Source organism: Oncorhynchus gorbuscha, linkage group LG10, assembly GCF_021184085.1.
Source record: "Oncorhynchus gorbuscha isolate QuinsamMale2020 ecotype Even-year linkage group LG10, OgorEven_v1.0, whole genome shotgun sequence".
In the NCBI taxonomy this organism is placed as follows: domain Eukaryota; kingdom Metazoa; phylum Chordata; class Actinopteri; order Salmoniformes; family Salmonidae; genus Oncorhynchus; species Oncorhynchus gorbuscha.
The window spans coordinates 23,397,748-23,410,716 of record NC_060182.1 but is presented as its reverse complement, the minus strand read 5'-3'; the positions used below and the strand labels follow the sequence as shown (position 1 = coordinate 23,410,716).

Here is a 12,969-nt window from a genome sequence, read left to right as displayed (position 1 = left end):
GTACCAGGAGTACGAGCTGATTGAAAACCAATCAATATAGACCTAGTCCTTTCAACAACATTTGTCATACAAATTTGTCAAACAAATGCTTCACAGTAACCCAGCCAAGATCCCTAACAGAGCAAGTGGTAAAAAGGCACAGCGTGAATAACCAATAACCCTCTGGCCAAACAGTTGTCCTTTTAGGAAAGACACCGCACAAATAGTTCAGAGGAGCGTATGTCCATCTATCTAGGCTAGACAGTTGTCACATTAGCATAGTTGGGTCCGACAAATATGTCAGATAAGTATTCATATAGAGGCAGGCATGAAGAGTCACCGGTGGAAATGGTGAACCTGTGAGGGCCAGGGATGTCAATCTGTCTGACGTTATTCTCATTTTATTCACTAGAGGACAGCATTGCACGTGCTTGATTGTTTTATGAAACCAATTACTTCTGTGTTCTTTCAGCCCCAATTCTCCACCAAGCACACATGTCCTGTGCTCACAACAACATATCCTTTCAAAAGGGAAAGGGTACCTAGAAAGGGTACTAGATACCTAGTCAATTGTACAACTGAATGCCTTCAACTGAAATGTGTCTTCCACATTTAACCCAACTCCTCTGAATCAGAGAGGTGTGGGGGGCTGCCTTAATCGACATCCAGGTCATCGGCGCCCGGGGAACAGTACCTTTACCTTGTCAGCTCGAGGATTCCATCCTTTCGGTTACTGGCCCAACGCTCTAACCACTAGGCTACCTGTCGGAAAGGCTATAATGATATAGCCTACTGGCTTTGCTATTCACATATCTGCACCAGTGGTAAGGAATAGTGGCAGATGGTGAAGGCACAGTGAAGAGTAGTAGAAGTTACAAGCACAGAGTGTTAGGGCTCAGATACACCAATAGCGTTTGCTGGCCGAGAATATTTAGCACCTCTGAACGAAATTTGAGAACCGAGTGCGCACCGATTTTACATTTGGAATTGTGTGAAAAATATTGACAGATGAAACAGAAGAATGCTAGATCCACATTCAATGTGTGTGAGCCTTAGTTACCATTGCTTGTACCTCTGTGTTGGGAGTGTGGCCTGGTGAGCTATTTAAAACATACTCCAATTGACAAACTGGCCTGTCTGAGAGTTAACAATAACAGACAGGTGCTGTTACCCAGGTACAGTGAATTGTTGATGATTTTCACGGAGCACATGATGCAAGCGGTAGGTTCCTTGGAACACACGTACATGCACATACTGTCATTTGTTCTGGTCTGCATTGTCTGGCATTACAAAATGTCTCCCCTTTTCCGAACTTTTCTTTAATGTAATAAGTGCTACTTCCAACCTCAATTGTAAGACCAGAAATGAGCCTATATGTTATGGATTAGGCCTTATAAATACTCCAGAACATTAACCATCCACAGAGTAGAATGTTAAACAGCCCTACAACAAACATAACACTGTACCCCAAAATGTGCGATTACGGGTAGTGTTTATAACGGGTCGTAAACTAGATTCAGCCGATAGCCGAATTTTGTCGGAGTGGATGGTCTGGGGCCGGAACATAATTATAGTCATTTGTTCACTTCAAACTGACCACAAGTCAGCCAAAAAATAGATTGTTATTTTCAAATACAATAATTTCATGCCTTGATTACATTGAGACACAATCACGCCTAATTTTTTAAAATAAATTGGAATACTTGGGAATAGATTTCCTAAATGACATTTTGGGGGGGGCTGGTGATTTTAGTCTTTTTTTTAAAACTGAAAACCGCCAAACTACTCTGGGGAGCCCCAAAAAAATCACTAATGAGCCTGTTGCTGACCCCTGGTATATAACAATATGTAACCTATTATATGTATTTATTTTTCAAATCTTTTTTTGCAAAGTATTGGCTGTTTTTTTTTGTGTGTATTTTTACTTGTATGTTTCTCTTTTAGAGAAACTGTACTTTCAAGTAATGCTGTTTGGCCTGATGATTTATTAATTATAAAATTATTATTTTTGTAAAATGTTTTAATGTAACTCTTAGTAGATAAAATGAGTCCCATCTTGTTGTAGTATACATAATATCTCTTTCTATTTTGGAATAAGCCCATAAATAGCCTTTCTTTTGAATTGATTCATATTTATTTCAGAATAATTGTAACTTGTTTCCTTTTATGTTAATCCTATTTTTTTATATGATCTGGCTTTTACCATTCAGTTTTTCTTTTAATTCAACTTATATTATAGGGAAACATTCCCTGGTCTATATTTTAAATTGTGTGCAATTTCTCCAGGCCTTGGTTGAAGTTTTGGTGAAGAAAAAGCCTATGTGCCCTCTCTCCTCTGAAGACGGTTGAGAAGAAGGGAGGGGTTTAGACAAAGGCCTTCTCTACAAAAATGGAGGTTACAACAGAGCAGCCCTGCTGTCTGTTTTTCATTTAGTAGATGCTGCCATTTCTACTATATAATCTGTGAAAATAACATAACTTGCACCAGATGCAACCTTAGGAAACAGTATTACATTGTTGTGTGTGTGTTATTTTGTGATTTGGGCCTAGCTCTCTCTCTCTTTTTATCTCCATGTCTCTCCTGCACTCAGAGCTGCTCCTGCTTGCGCTGAACAAAGATAATTACTCAGGAAACCCTTCGGCCAATCGGATGCGGTCTTACATCCCGCCTGTGACAAAGGGGCCAGTCAGGGCCTGGCTACCATCAGACAGGCCTGATCGCCTTGCCTGAAGAACGGAGCCTTCCCCGGCTGAGAGTGTCCTCCATGTTTTATAAGTGTTGCCATAACAGTGTGTCAGGATAGCCATGCATCCACAGAGGTAAGCCCTGTCTATTTATCTCAACTCTAATTACAACATTCCTTCCTTCTCCTCCTCTGTTGTGTGAATGTTGCTGTGCAAATCTGGATGTGAATACCTGAAGATCACAGATTGCTTTCTCAAAGGTGGGGGGGGGGGCTTTGGGGGCAGGGGAGTCCTTGCAAGGCCCCTGTACCACAGAGAGCTTAGGTGGGGGTTGGGTTAGGACTCTCCCCTCTGCGCTCTCTGTCTATCTCTGTGTGTTTGTATGTGGCAGGCAGGCTAACATGTGTTCCCCAGACATCCAGGCTGCCATGCAGTGGACTGCAGAGTGGACCATGGCAAATCCTTGGTTTCCTTGTCTTTTTTATAATGCAAAAGAGAGTAAGCTACAAATGGGCAATCTCTTATCTATCTCCCCTCTGCTGTGCCAGCCTTGTGTGTCATGGCACACAAGGCTGGGGGATGGGTGGATGAGGAGGACTAGTAGGGTGGCGGGATTGGGGGGGAGTGTTATGTATCTTTTGTTGTTGTGATTTAGTGTGTCATGCCAGGCCAGGGAGAATGGTCGTGGGGGAAACACATGTGCCTGTTAGACTGACCGGGGCGGGGGGTCTCCAGACGCTGATAGCTAACTCAACACTGGTTTCTCACAGTAAGTAGTGTTTTGGGGGACAAAATTCATAATTAATATCTGCAGATTTCCCCGAGTGGCGCAGTGGTCTAAGGCACTGCATCTCAGTGCTAGAGGCATCACTACAGACCCTGGTTTTATTCCAGGCTATATCACAACTGGCCATGATTGGATGGCGCACAATTGGCCCAGCGTCGTCCGGGTTAGGGTTTGGCTGGGGTAGGTCGTCATTGTAAATAAGAATTTGTTCTTAACTGACTTGTCTAGTTAACTAAAAAAATGTAATATGTTAATATTAAATCATTCTTCACCAATTGACACTAAATTAATTTCCAGTCTCACCCTCATCAGAACTGAGTCCTCAGAGTTCATTCAGTGTTCCGAAACCAAAAATGGAGGGTCTGAAGGAAATTGGTACATTTCATTCTTCCTCCACACATTAGTAGCCCTGTGTAGTCTAGTTGTTTTGAAGCTCATGGAATATGGGGTCTCAATTTATGGCCAAAGTCCTCCAGTTTACAGGCCAGTGCTACGTTGACTCTGTAGCACTCATCCATGTAAAGCTGCTTCTTCTGCTCTGTGCCTCAAACAGTGGCCATTTTGTGTTAGAAACTGATTGTCCCTCTGGGTAATGCTCTACTCATGTCATTACAAATCAAACTGCCACCCAGAGAAACACTATTTTTAGTGATTGTTGATTGTGTGTACCTTCTTTGTGTTATGGTTTGTTTGACTTCAGCTCAACTCATACTTGTCTGCATTTGTGTGCTTGTGTTCCCCCCCCCCCTTGCAACGCTCGGGCCTCTCACCTATTTATAGCTGTAGAGACAAAAACACCATTGATCTGCTGCTTCATTTAAATGCCTGGTTTGACATTTCTGAAATACTTGTGTTAAGATAATCATATCCCCTATTGTAAGTAGGTTATAGAAACTGCAGATCTGGCTCTCAATTCACAATAATCCTTTTTGATAGCAATTTATAGTACTGTTTCCACTGGTGTTTAATAGGACATTACTTTATGGTTCTTAATTCAAATAATAAATCACAATTAATAACTAGCCCCTTCCCTACCTGTTTCCAAATAGTGCCTAAAACTAAATGTTTGCATGAATCAGAAAGTCATTCATAGGTTCTAATTATGTAATTATTTACCATGGCACGGCAGATCTTAAAATCCACATTTTACTTTGATATGCCAACAATACTAGAAAAATGAATGTATTTCCATTTACAATTATGAGCTAACTTTGGTGTCAAATCTATATTAGAATTTCTACATCCTCACTATCAACCACTTTGGTTTGCCTCTATACAAAGCATGTTCTAATTACAGTATGTGAATGGCACATCAACCACCATTACGTTAGCTTCCTCTTTTACTGTGGTTCATGAAAGGATGGGGGATGGGTGGCACAGTGGTCTAAGGCACTGCATCTCAGTGCAAGAGGCGTCACTACAGTCCCTGGTTTGAATCCAGGCTATATCACATCCGGCCCTGATTGGGAGTCCCATAGGGCGGCGCACAATTGGCCCAGCGTTGGCCAGGGTAGGCCATCATTGTAAATAAGAATTGCTCTTAACTGACTTGCCAAGTTAAATAATAAAAAAAGGTCAAACATTTTAGTACACTCATGGACAAAGCCAAAAGTGATCCAAGAAATTGACAATTTTGAACAATCATTAGGTGAGCTTGGAGATGTGTATAAATTCACGTTGAGCTCCATTAGCGTTATGATAGTGGTAGGCCTAATGTTAGTAATCTGGTGACAGGTTATCATTAGGCAGTCCTCTGGGGTTGCTGGGGTTAGCTGAGGCAGCATTGCTCGTAAATTGGACACCAGGCTTTTATATGGTCTGCTTGTGATTTACTGCCTCCTAACCACAAAGAACAACTCAAAAACCCTCTTCTAAAACCTCTACCCATTCGCTCGGTTGCAATCAAAACAGACTGACAACCTTTTAAACCGAGGTGAAATTACACCGTTTTAATGCATAGGGAATCTCTGCATTGCAGCAGAAAATGTGTTTTAAGGAAGAAAGAAGCCTGCGCACAGCGAGTCGTGTGGCATACCACAGCCGACCAATCCGGTCCCGCCCTGCAGACCCTCCAGCCAATTACAGCAGCAGTTGAGGTTAAAGATTGACAATCGCAATGAGAGCGGCAGCACAGAGCGAGCATGGGCCTTCTGGAAAATTCTACAGCCATCTTTGTTTCATCTCCTCCAGCCCAGTGTAAAAATCAGGCTGAAGGATTTTTCTTACATATTCTGTGGTATAAGACAAGGTATGTTACTAAGTGTGAATTATCTCTGATGAAGAACATGGTTTTTGGTTTTAAAAAATGTACAAAAATTAATCGTGTATAATGAATCTCATCTTTTTGCAGTGATTTATAGTATGAAATGCTGGCAAAAGCATAGAACCTATTTCTGCAAGACTGCCTAAAACTAGTGGTTTCATATGGTCTTGAGTGAATGGTAAATTTAATCTTGACGGTGTTGTTTGTGCGTTATGTCCCTCAGAGAGTCAGTCTTCTCTCTGGAGGTCAGGGGCTGCAGGGTGGCAAGGGCGCCAGGTTGTTTCTCCATCAACAATACTGATCCTCAGTGGATTCAAGGACACCAACACAAAGCATTCAATGAAACAACCCTGCTTTCATGGCACCAATTACAGAGCAGGAACCCAGACCCTCTCTCTGTACTAGACACAACTGTGTTGCATGAGACGGAGAAACAGTGTATTCTCCCCAGGGATAGGTCCTAAGTTTTCCAGATGTCTTTATTCTTATAGTCAAACAATTTCTCTTTCTCTCCTTTCTCTCAGTCTCTTTCATATTATTATGCCTAATTATTATTTGACAGCAGTGGGCACAGTAAAAGTGAAACTGAATATGGGGGTTACATTGGATAACTGATTTCCAATTAGCTGGATTTCTTCTCTCTCTCTCGCCTGTCTTGTCGGTCTCCCTCCTGTTGTACTCGGCAGTGACGGTGGTTTGGCTTAACTGTGTTTTGGTGTTTGGATGTTGAGCTGTAATCTCCACGGATCTCCTGTTCCTCGTGTGTGTGCCTGTGACTGGAGCCTCGGTCGGCATGGGGGAGAGGAGGGAGAGGAGTCGGCTGTGGCCTCCATTTTCTGTGACGAGAGAACCCTGCTCTGCCTCTGCTTGCCTGCCTCTGAGGAGCCAGTGGAATCTCAAGGCACAGATTCAATGTGTGTGTCTTTTTTTCTTCTTTTTCTTCTATCAGCCATTAATCTTTTGTGGTGTTTGCTAATGTTATCCTGAATTTTGGTCTTCTGGAATATTCATAGATACTGAAGATTTTTTTGCTATCTGTTCTCCTGTGATTCTGCCAGGTTTCAGGAATTCTGCTCCTGGTCTGAAATGCCCTCTGGAAGAACATAGGACGACTAAACGATCTGCTTAGCTAGACCCTACAGGATCAGGTGGTTCTTGTGTCACTCTGGCTGCTCGGTGGGCCTATTTTTGAGTGAATAACGAGTGTAAACCTTGGCTTACTGCTGGGTTGCATGATTAAAGTGCTCAGTCCTCTCACAGTGCTCTCGCTGGTAGGACACGTAGCACAAAGAGTTGGCTAACATTTGCTCTCTTTCATGTGGGCCTCATTTGTTTTTTCGTTCTGTGCCTGGAACAGGAAGGCCCTGAAGGGCAGCATGTCTAAACAAGACGAGACTCATATGCTGGATACTTTTAGAGTTTTCTTTCATTTGTATCTTCTTGATCTTCTCTCGTTATCCAGATTGTATTATGGGTGATTTCATGCCTCAGTCTTTTTGATAATGGCGATTATGCCTAGTGATTTATTGATTGAGACTTCTCATGTGAATGTGGTGACAGGGTTGTTAAGCATTACCGTAGGTTTTTGAATGCTCAGTGTCATGGACTTGGTTTGATGAGCAGGACGTCAAGGTTTACAGTGCGTGTTAATGAGGGTGGCTTTATTGGCTTAGTAGATTTAGTTAATGGCCTCTCACAGTGGTAGTCATGCGTGGATGCATCAATGGCTGCCCTCAGCTCTGGCTCTGGAGCATTGTGCCTCTCCTTTTTCTACTCTGTCCTTTTTGTCTTCCAGATCAATGACCATGATGGATGTGGATTCTGAAGAATATATCAACTCTAATCTTATCCAAATCTTTGTCTCAAATGTTCCTCTGAGAACATCTATAACATTCCCACTTGTCCACTTCTTGAAAACAAAAATGATTCTAGATCTAGTGCTGAATATTAGCCTGTTAGGCTACCTGTACCTAGACGTTCTCCTATCAGAGCCACCAGGGTATTGGGTCTGATTCAGAGTGGGACCTGTGTTGGATCCTGAGGATTATTTTCGGACAATGAATACGACTACATCCTTGGAACGAGGCCCTCAGTGGCCCTGACAAAGGAGGGGCTGAACTCTCAAAGAACCCCATTCATCACCAAGGACCCCCTCCCCTTCTCCTCATTTTTCTTCCTGAGAGGGAATTAGAGGAGAGCAAAACCAAATACACAAAAAGCTCCAGGCTTTGATTTGTCAGTTTCTGTAAATGGAAGAGGCTATAGTTTACATTCTTGCACAATATTGTTTGTTATTGATATGATTTGCTGTGGAAATCTTATTTTGGCTGTTAAGAACAGGCAAGTTAACAGACCTATGTAACAGGTAAAAACCTGTAGCTAGCTAGTCAGACCAAGGTTGACTCCGTAGAGCTTACTGAAGTGATCTGGTGTAGTGGGTTTCTATACTGAACAAAAATATAAACTCAACATGTAAAGTGTTGGTTCAATGTTTCATGAGCTGAAATAAAAGATCCCAGAACTTTAAAAGGCCACTCTAAAATATGCAGTTTTGTCACACAACACAATGCCACAGATGTCTCAAGTTTTGAGGGAGCGTGCAATTGGCATGCTGACTGCAGGAATGTCCACCAGAACTGTTGCCAGAGAATTTCATGTTATTTTCTATACCATAAGCCATCTCTGTCATTTTTGAGAACTTGGCAGTACGTCCAACCGACTTCACAATCACAGACCATGTGTAACCACGCCAGCCCAGGACATCCACATCCGGCTTCTTTACCTGCGGGATCGTCTGAGACCAGCCACATGGACAGCTGATATAACTGGGTATTTCTGTATGTCATTTAAAAAAAAACTCATTCTGATTGGCTGGGCTTGGCTCCCCAGTTGGTGGGCCTGGCTCCCAAGTGAGTGGGCCTATGCCCTCCCAGTCCCACGCAAAGCTGCACCATTGACCAGTCGTCAGATCCATAGATTAGGGCCTAAAGAATGTATTAAATTGACTGAGTTCCTCAATCAACTGTAACTCAGTAAAAATGTTGAAATTGTGGCGTTTTATTTTTGTTCAGTATAGGAATAGCCAGTTGTGAGAGTTGGGGTTTGAGTGGCTACCAAAAATCACTTTCTTTTTACACTCATCCATGACTGTCTGAGGCAATCTTCTGTGAGTCACCGTCCATTTTTAAGGTGAAAACCCTTTTGTGACGAAGCCTACGCATTTGTTGAAGTGTTTTTGTAATAATTGAAAACCCCAAAATGTGTTTAAGGCGTTGCTCTTTTTAATGAGCTTGCATTGTACAGAAAGATTTTCTTTAGTGTAGGTAGGTGGGCAAATGGGGACGCAAACAAACTTGTCAATGCATGGCCCTCTTCAGGACTGAAGCCCTTGTCTCCCCATTGTGTCCTGGAGGACAGGAGCACACAGCCTACTCGGTTGGATGGCCTTATTTGTTGTACTGAAGCACAAGTGTTGCGTTTTATTGTAACTCTTGTGCAAGCTGAATAAAGAGGACCTGTTGCCATGGAGATTCTCTCCAGTGGCACCCCATGGAACACAAACTCCCAACGTCTAAAGTTTATCTGACTGTGATTACCAATGATTATAGACATGCATAGGAAGACATGATTACTCTGAAGAAAAATGTGGTTGTCATTTAGCAGACTCTTATCTAGAGCGACTTACAATTCGTGATCATGAATGATCTTAAAGGCCATGGATCTGAGGTCGAAGTCAATTCTGTGCCACATCGGTTGCACCTTAGATTTGGTAACAATAGTAACCTATTGATGTTTCTCAATAAAGCTGATGAGGTAACCACAATGGAAACCTGCTGAAACTCTGGTGACTTTGTCCCCTGGGACCCTGCCCTAGGTGGTGTTCCACTTGTTTACTGTGTGACATGATTTGTTTTGTGAACACTGTTTGTGACTGACTCTCTCCTTTCATTCTGTGCTGTGCAGTCTGGCTGAGGACGAGGTACAGACGGAGTCGGATGTGGTAGAGGGGATGGATGTGGCACTGCGATCCAAAGGTAAGAACAAGGCCCTGCATGCTAAGACCAGTGTTGTATTTTGAGAAGACCGCATATTCTAGTATTCTTCTTCTAGTGTTTATATTACCGTTAAACATACTTGTTGTTTGATGTGGATCTCATAGAGCTACACAGAGCACCCATTGTGCCATTCAGTTAAAATCGTATCACCACTACCTCTGAGGTTGTTGCACGGGTTCAGCCTCACCATCACGTGCTGTGGATGTTAGCCTAAGTCACCATTTAGGAGGCATCCTTCACACGTGATCACTATCACAGGGCCCGACCACACTGACTTAACATATTAAATTTGTTGCCAGATTGGGAAACCAAGCAGTAGGGTTTGGTGACCAAAATCCCTTATCTGGTTGGATTCAGTATTCCTGGGCAACCACCATATTAAGTCTCTCAATGAAGTGGTCTTGCCTTTGACCTTCAATAACCCCCCATCTGAGTGTCATTGTGTAGAGTGGCCTGGGACTGGGAGTGCCTCTGTCGCTCTAGCCTTTCATGCCAGGGATCTAGTCTCTGTCCTTCTAAGATTCCTATAAGCTGCTACACTCTGTGTTGTATGTATGGTTACCTGGTGTCCCCTCTGCTCCTGTCACTAGTGTCTGACCCCGGGTCAGCAGAGCGGGTGCTGGCGACTCAGAAGAGGAAGGTGTCCAGCCCAACCCACTCCTCCAACGGCCACTACCCCTCAGACACCTCCCCCAGCCCCTTGAAGAAGAAGAAAAAACCTGGAGCCGTCCACAGCAACAACAAAGACCAGGTGGGGTGGAGGGGGGGGGGGTGTAGTTTGTGACTGTGTGTGTGTGTATGTGTGCACCTGTGCATGACTGATTGTGCACCTGTGCATGACTGATTGTGCTTCCAGGTTTAAATGAAAGACACTGCTGTGGTCGGATGCATTTGGTCATATCCCAAAAATGTCTACCATGTATTGATGATTGACTATTAAGATGATTTATCTGTCTGCTGATTAATCATGATAACTGTTTATAGAGTAGAATACTTTTAAAATTACTTTTCTAAACTGCCTTTTTTGGAAAGAGTAGATATGCTTGCCAAATATGTTTGTTTGTGTTGTGAATGCTTTGTTTTACATGTATGACATGATTTAACCCCAAGCCAAAACTTTTGAATTCAGTTCTACTGACAATGAACATGTCACACATTCTGAACAGTCACATAGATATGTGCTGACTAGTATTGTGTCTTGTTCACTGATTGGCTGATGTGGGTTGATGTGGTGTCAAGCATGATACCCAACACAAAACTGGTTATTGGTCGACCAGGGAAAGTCGTTAACGAAATTGTACATTGCAAGTCTGACAACATAAAAAGATGACAATAACACAAACTTCCGGTTTAGATCAAGAAGAATGACATCGCTATCGTATTGGCCTACATTGATATTGACTAGACCAACTAAACAGTCTTGTGTTTGGTGCCTGCCTTATTTTGCCTTACATGTTGCTTATTACCCTGCCTTACTTGCCACTTTGTGATTATCTGTGTGTTTCTGTTGCACTGCACCTTTTGTGTTTTGTTTTCTGCGTGTGTTTTGAAACCCGCCCCCTGTTTCTCTTGCCTGCATTTCAGTCAGAACTAAGACATGGTCCCTTTTACTATGTGAAGCAGTCATCACTCACCACAGACCCTGTTGATGTTGTCCCGCAGGACAGCAGGAATGACTTCTACTGCTGGCTGTGCCACCGCGAGGGCCAGGTGCTCTGCTGTGAGCTCTGCCCGAGGGTGTACCACGCCAAGTGCCTCAAACTGCCAGCAGAGCCCGAGGGTGACTGGTTCTGTCCAGAGTGTGAGGTACTCACTCACGTGTGTGCCGTGCGTGTGGGTGTGTAGGTGTATATACGTGTGAAAGCGGTATGTGAGTGTTCCAGGCACATTCTCGCTTAACCACTAGCTTAATGTCCGCTTGCTCTTTGGGGTGTCAGGTGATGGGGTTGGAGGCATGCTTGGGGTCAATTCCAATTGGACTCTGCATTCTAGTAAAAAATAAAAATAAACATATTATCCTATAATAATGGTACTACACGTGGTACTTCCTAATTATTGAATTTAAATGGAATGGACCCCAGGCCTGTTTAGATGGGGCTAACATAAAGTGGGCAGGATCTTTATTGTCCCTCTCTAGATGGATGTTGCCTCCTATGAGGACTAGTACCACAGTCTCCTATAGATTATGACATACTGTAGATGCATAGTTAATAGCCAGCCCAGCGACCTACTGTGAGTGGTTGTGTTTACCCAGCTACTATTTGTCAATGGTACATTGTCCTGACTTCTTAATTTTTCTAGAAAATCACAGTAGCAGAGTGCATAGAGACACAGAGCAAGGCCATGACTATGCTAACGATAGACCAGCTGTCCTACCTGCTGAAGTTTGCCCTCCAGAAGATGAAACAGCCGGGGGTAAGTTAGTGAAAGTCTCTCTCATGCCCTCTAGGTGCCCACTGTGGGCTAGAGATGGGTCTATCGCTTCTGTTGTTTATGAGAGTTGAACTAATACTTATTTCTTCTGTGGGCAGACTGAGCCCTTCTGGAAGCCTGTGGCTCTGGAGCAGCACCCTGACTATGCTGAGTACATATACCACCCAATGGACCTCGCAACACTAGAGAAGGTACCATTACATTCACATTTCAGTCATTTAGCAGACGTTTATCAATTCCCGACTTGGAGCCCTCTAAATAGCAAGGCAATGATGAGCTTTTTGAGTCTATAAATCGTGGTCTACAGATAATACAGTGCCTTCAGAAAGTATTCACAAGCCTTCATTTCTTTACACATTTTGTTGTGTTGCCTGAATTTTAAATTGATTACGTTTAGATTTTGTCACTGGCCTACCCAAAATAACCCATAATGTCAAAGTGGAATTATGTTTTAAGAAATGTTTACTAATTAATAAAAAATGAAAAGCTAATATGTTTTGACTAAGTATTCCACCCATATGTTATGGCAAGCCTAAATACACTGAACAAAAATATAAACGCAACCATTTCAATTCATATCAATCAATTGAAATAAATAAGTTAGGCCCAAATCTATGGGTTTCACATAGGTAGGAGGGTTGATCAGAAAACCAGTCTGGTGTAACCACCATTATGCAGTGCATATAATTGATCTGGCTGTTGATTGTGGCCTGTGGAATGGCTGTGTGAAGTTGCTGGATATTGGCGGGAACTGGAACACGCTGTCG

General features: G+C 42.9%; 1 pseudogene across 1 annotated transcript in view; it reads left to right on the top strand.

The window, feature by feature from the left end:
• The first annotated feature begins 835 nt into the window (after positions 1-835).
• The window catches only part of LOC124045703, a 30,110-nt pseudogene continuing 17,976 nt past the window's right edge, over positions 836-12,969 (top strand). The window contains exons 1-6 of the transcript XR_006840889.1: positions 836-2,799; positions 9,678-9,748; positions 10,360-10,520; positions 11,432-11,575; positions 12,071-12,184; positions 12,301-12,393. The product of XR_006840889.1 is annotated as a protein kinase C-binding protein 1-like (transcript). The remainder of the gene's footprint in view (positions 2,800-9,677; positions 9,749-10,359; positions 10,521-11,431; positions 11,576-12,070; positions 12,185-12,300; positions 12,394-12,969) is intronic.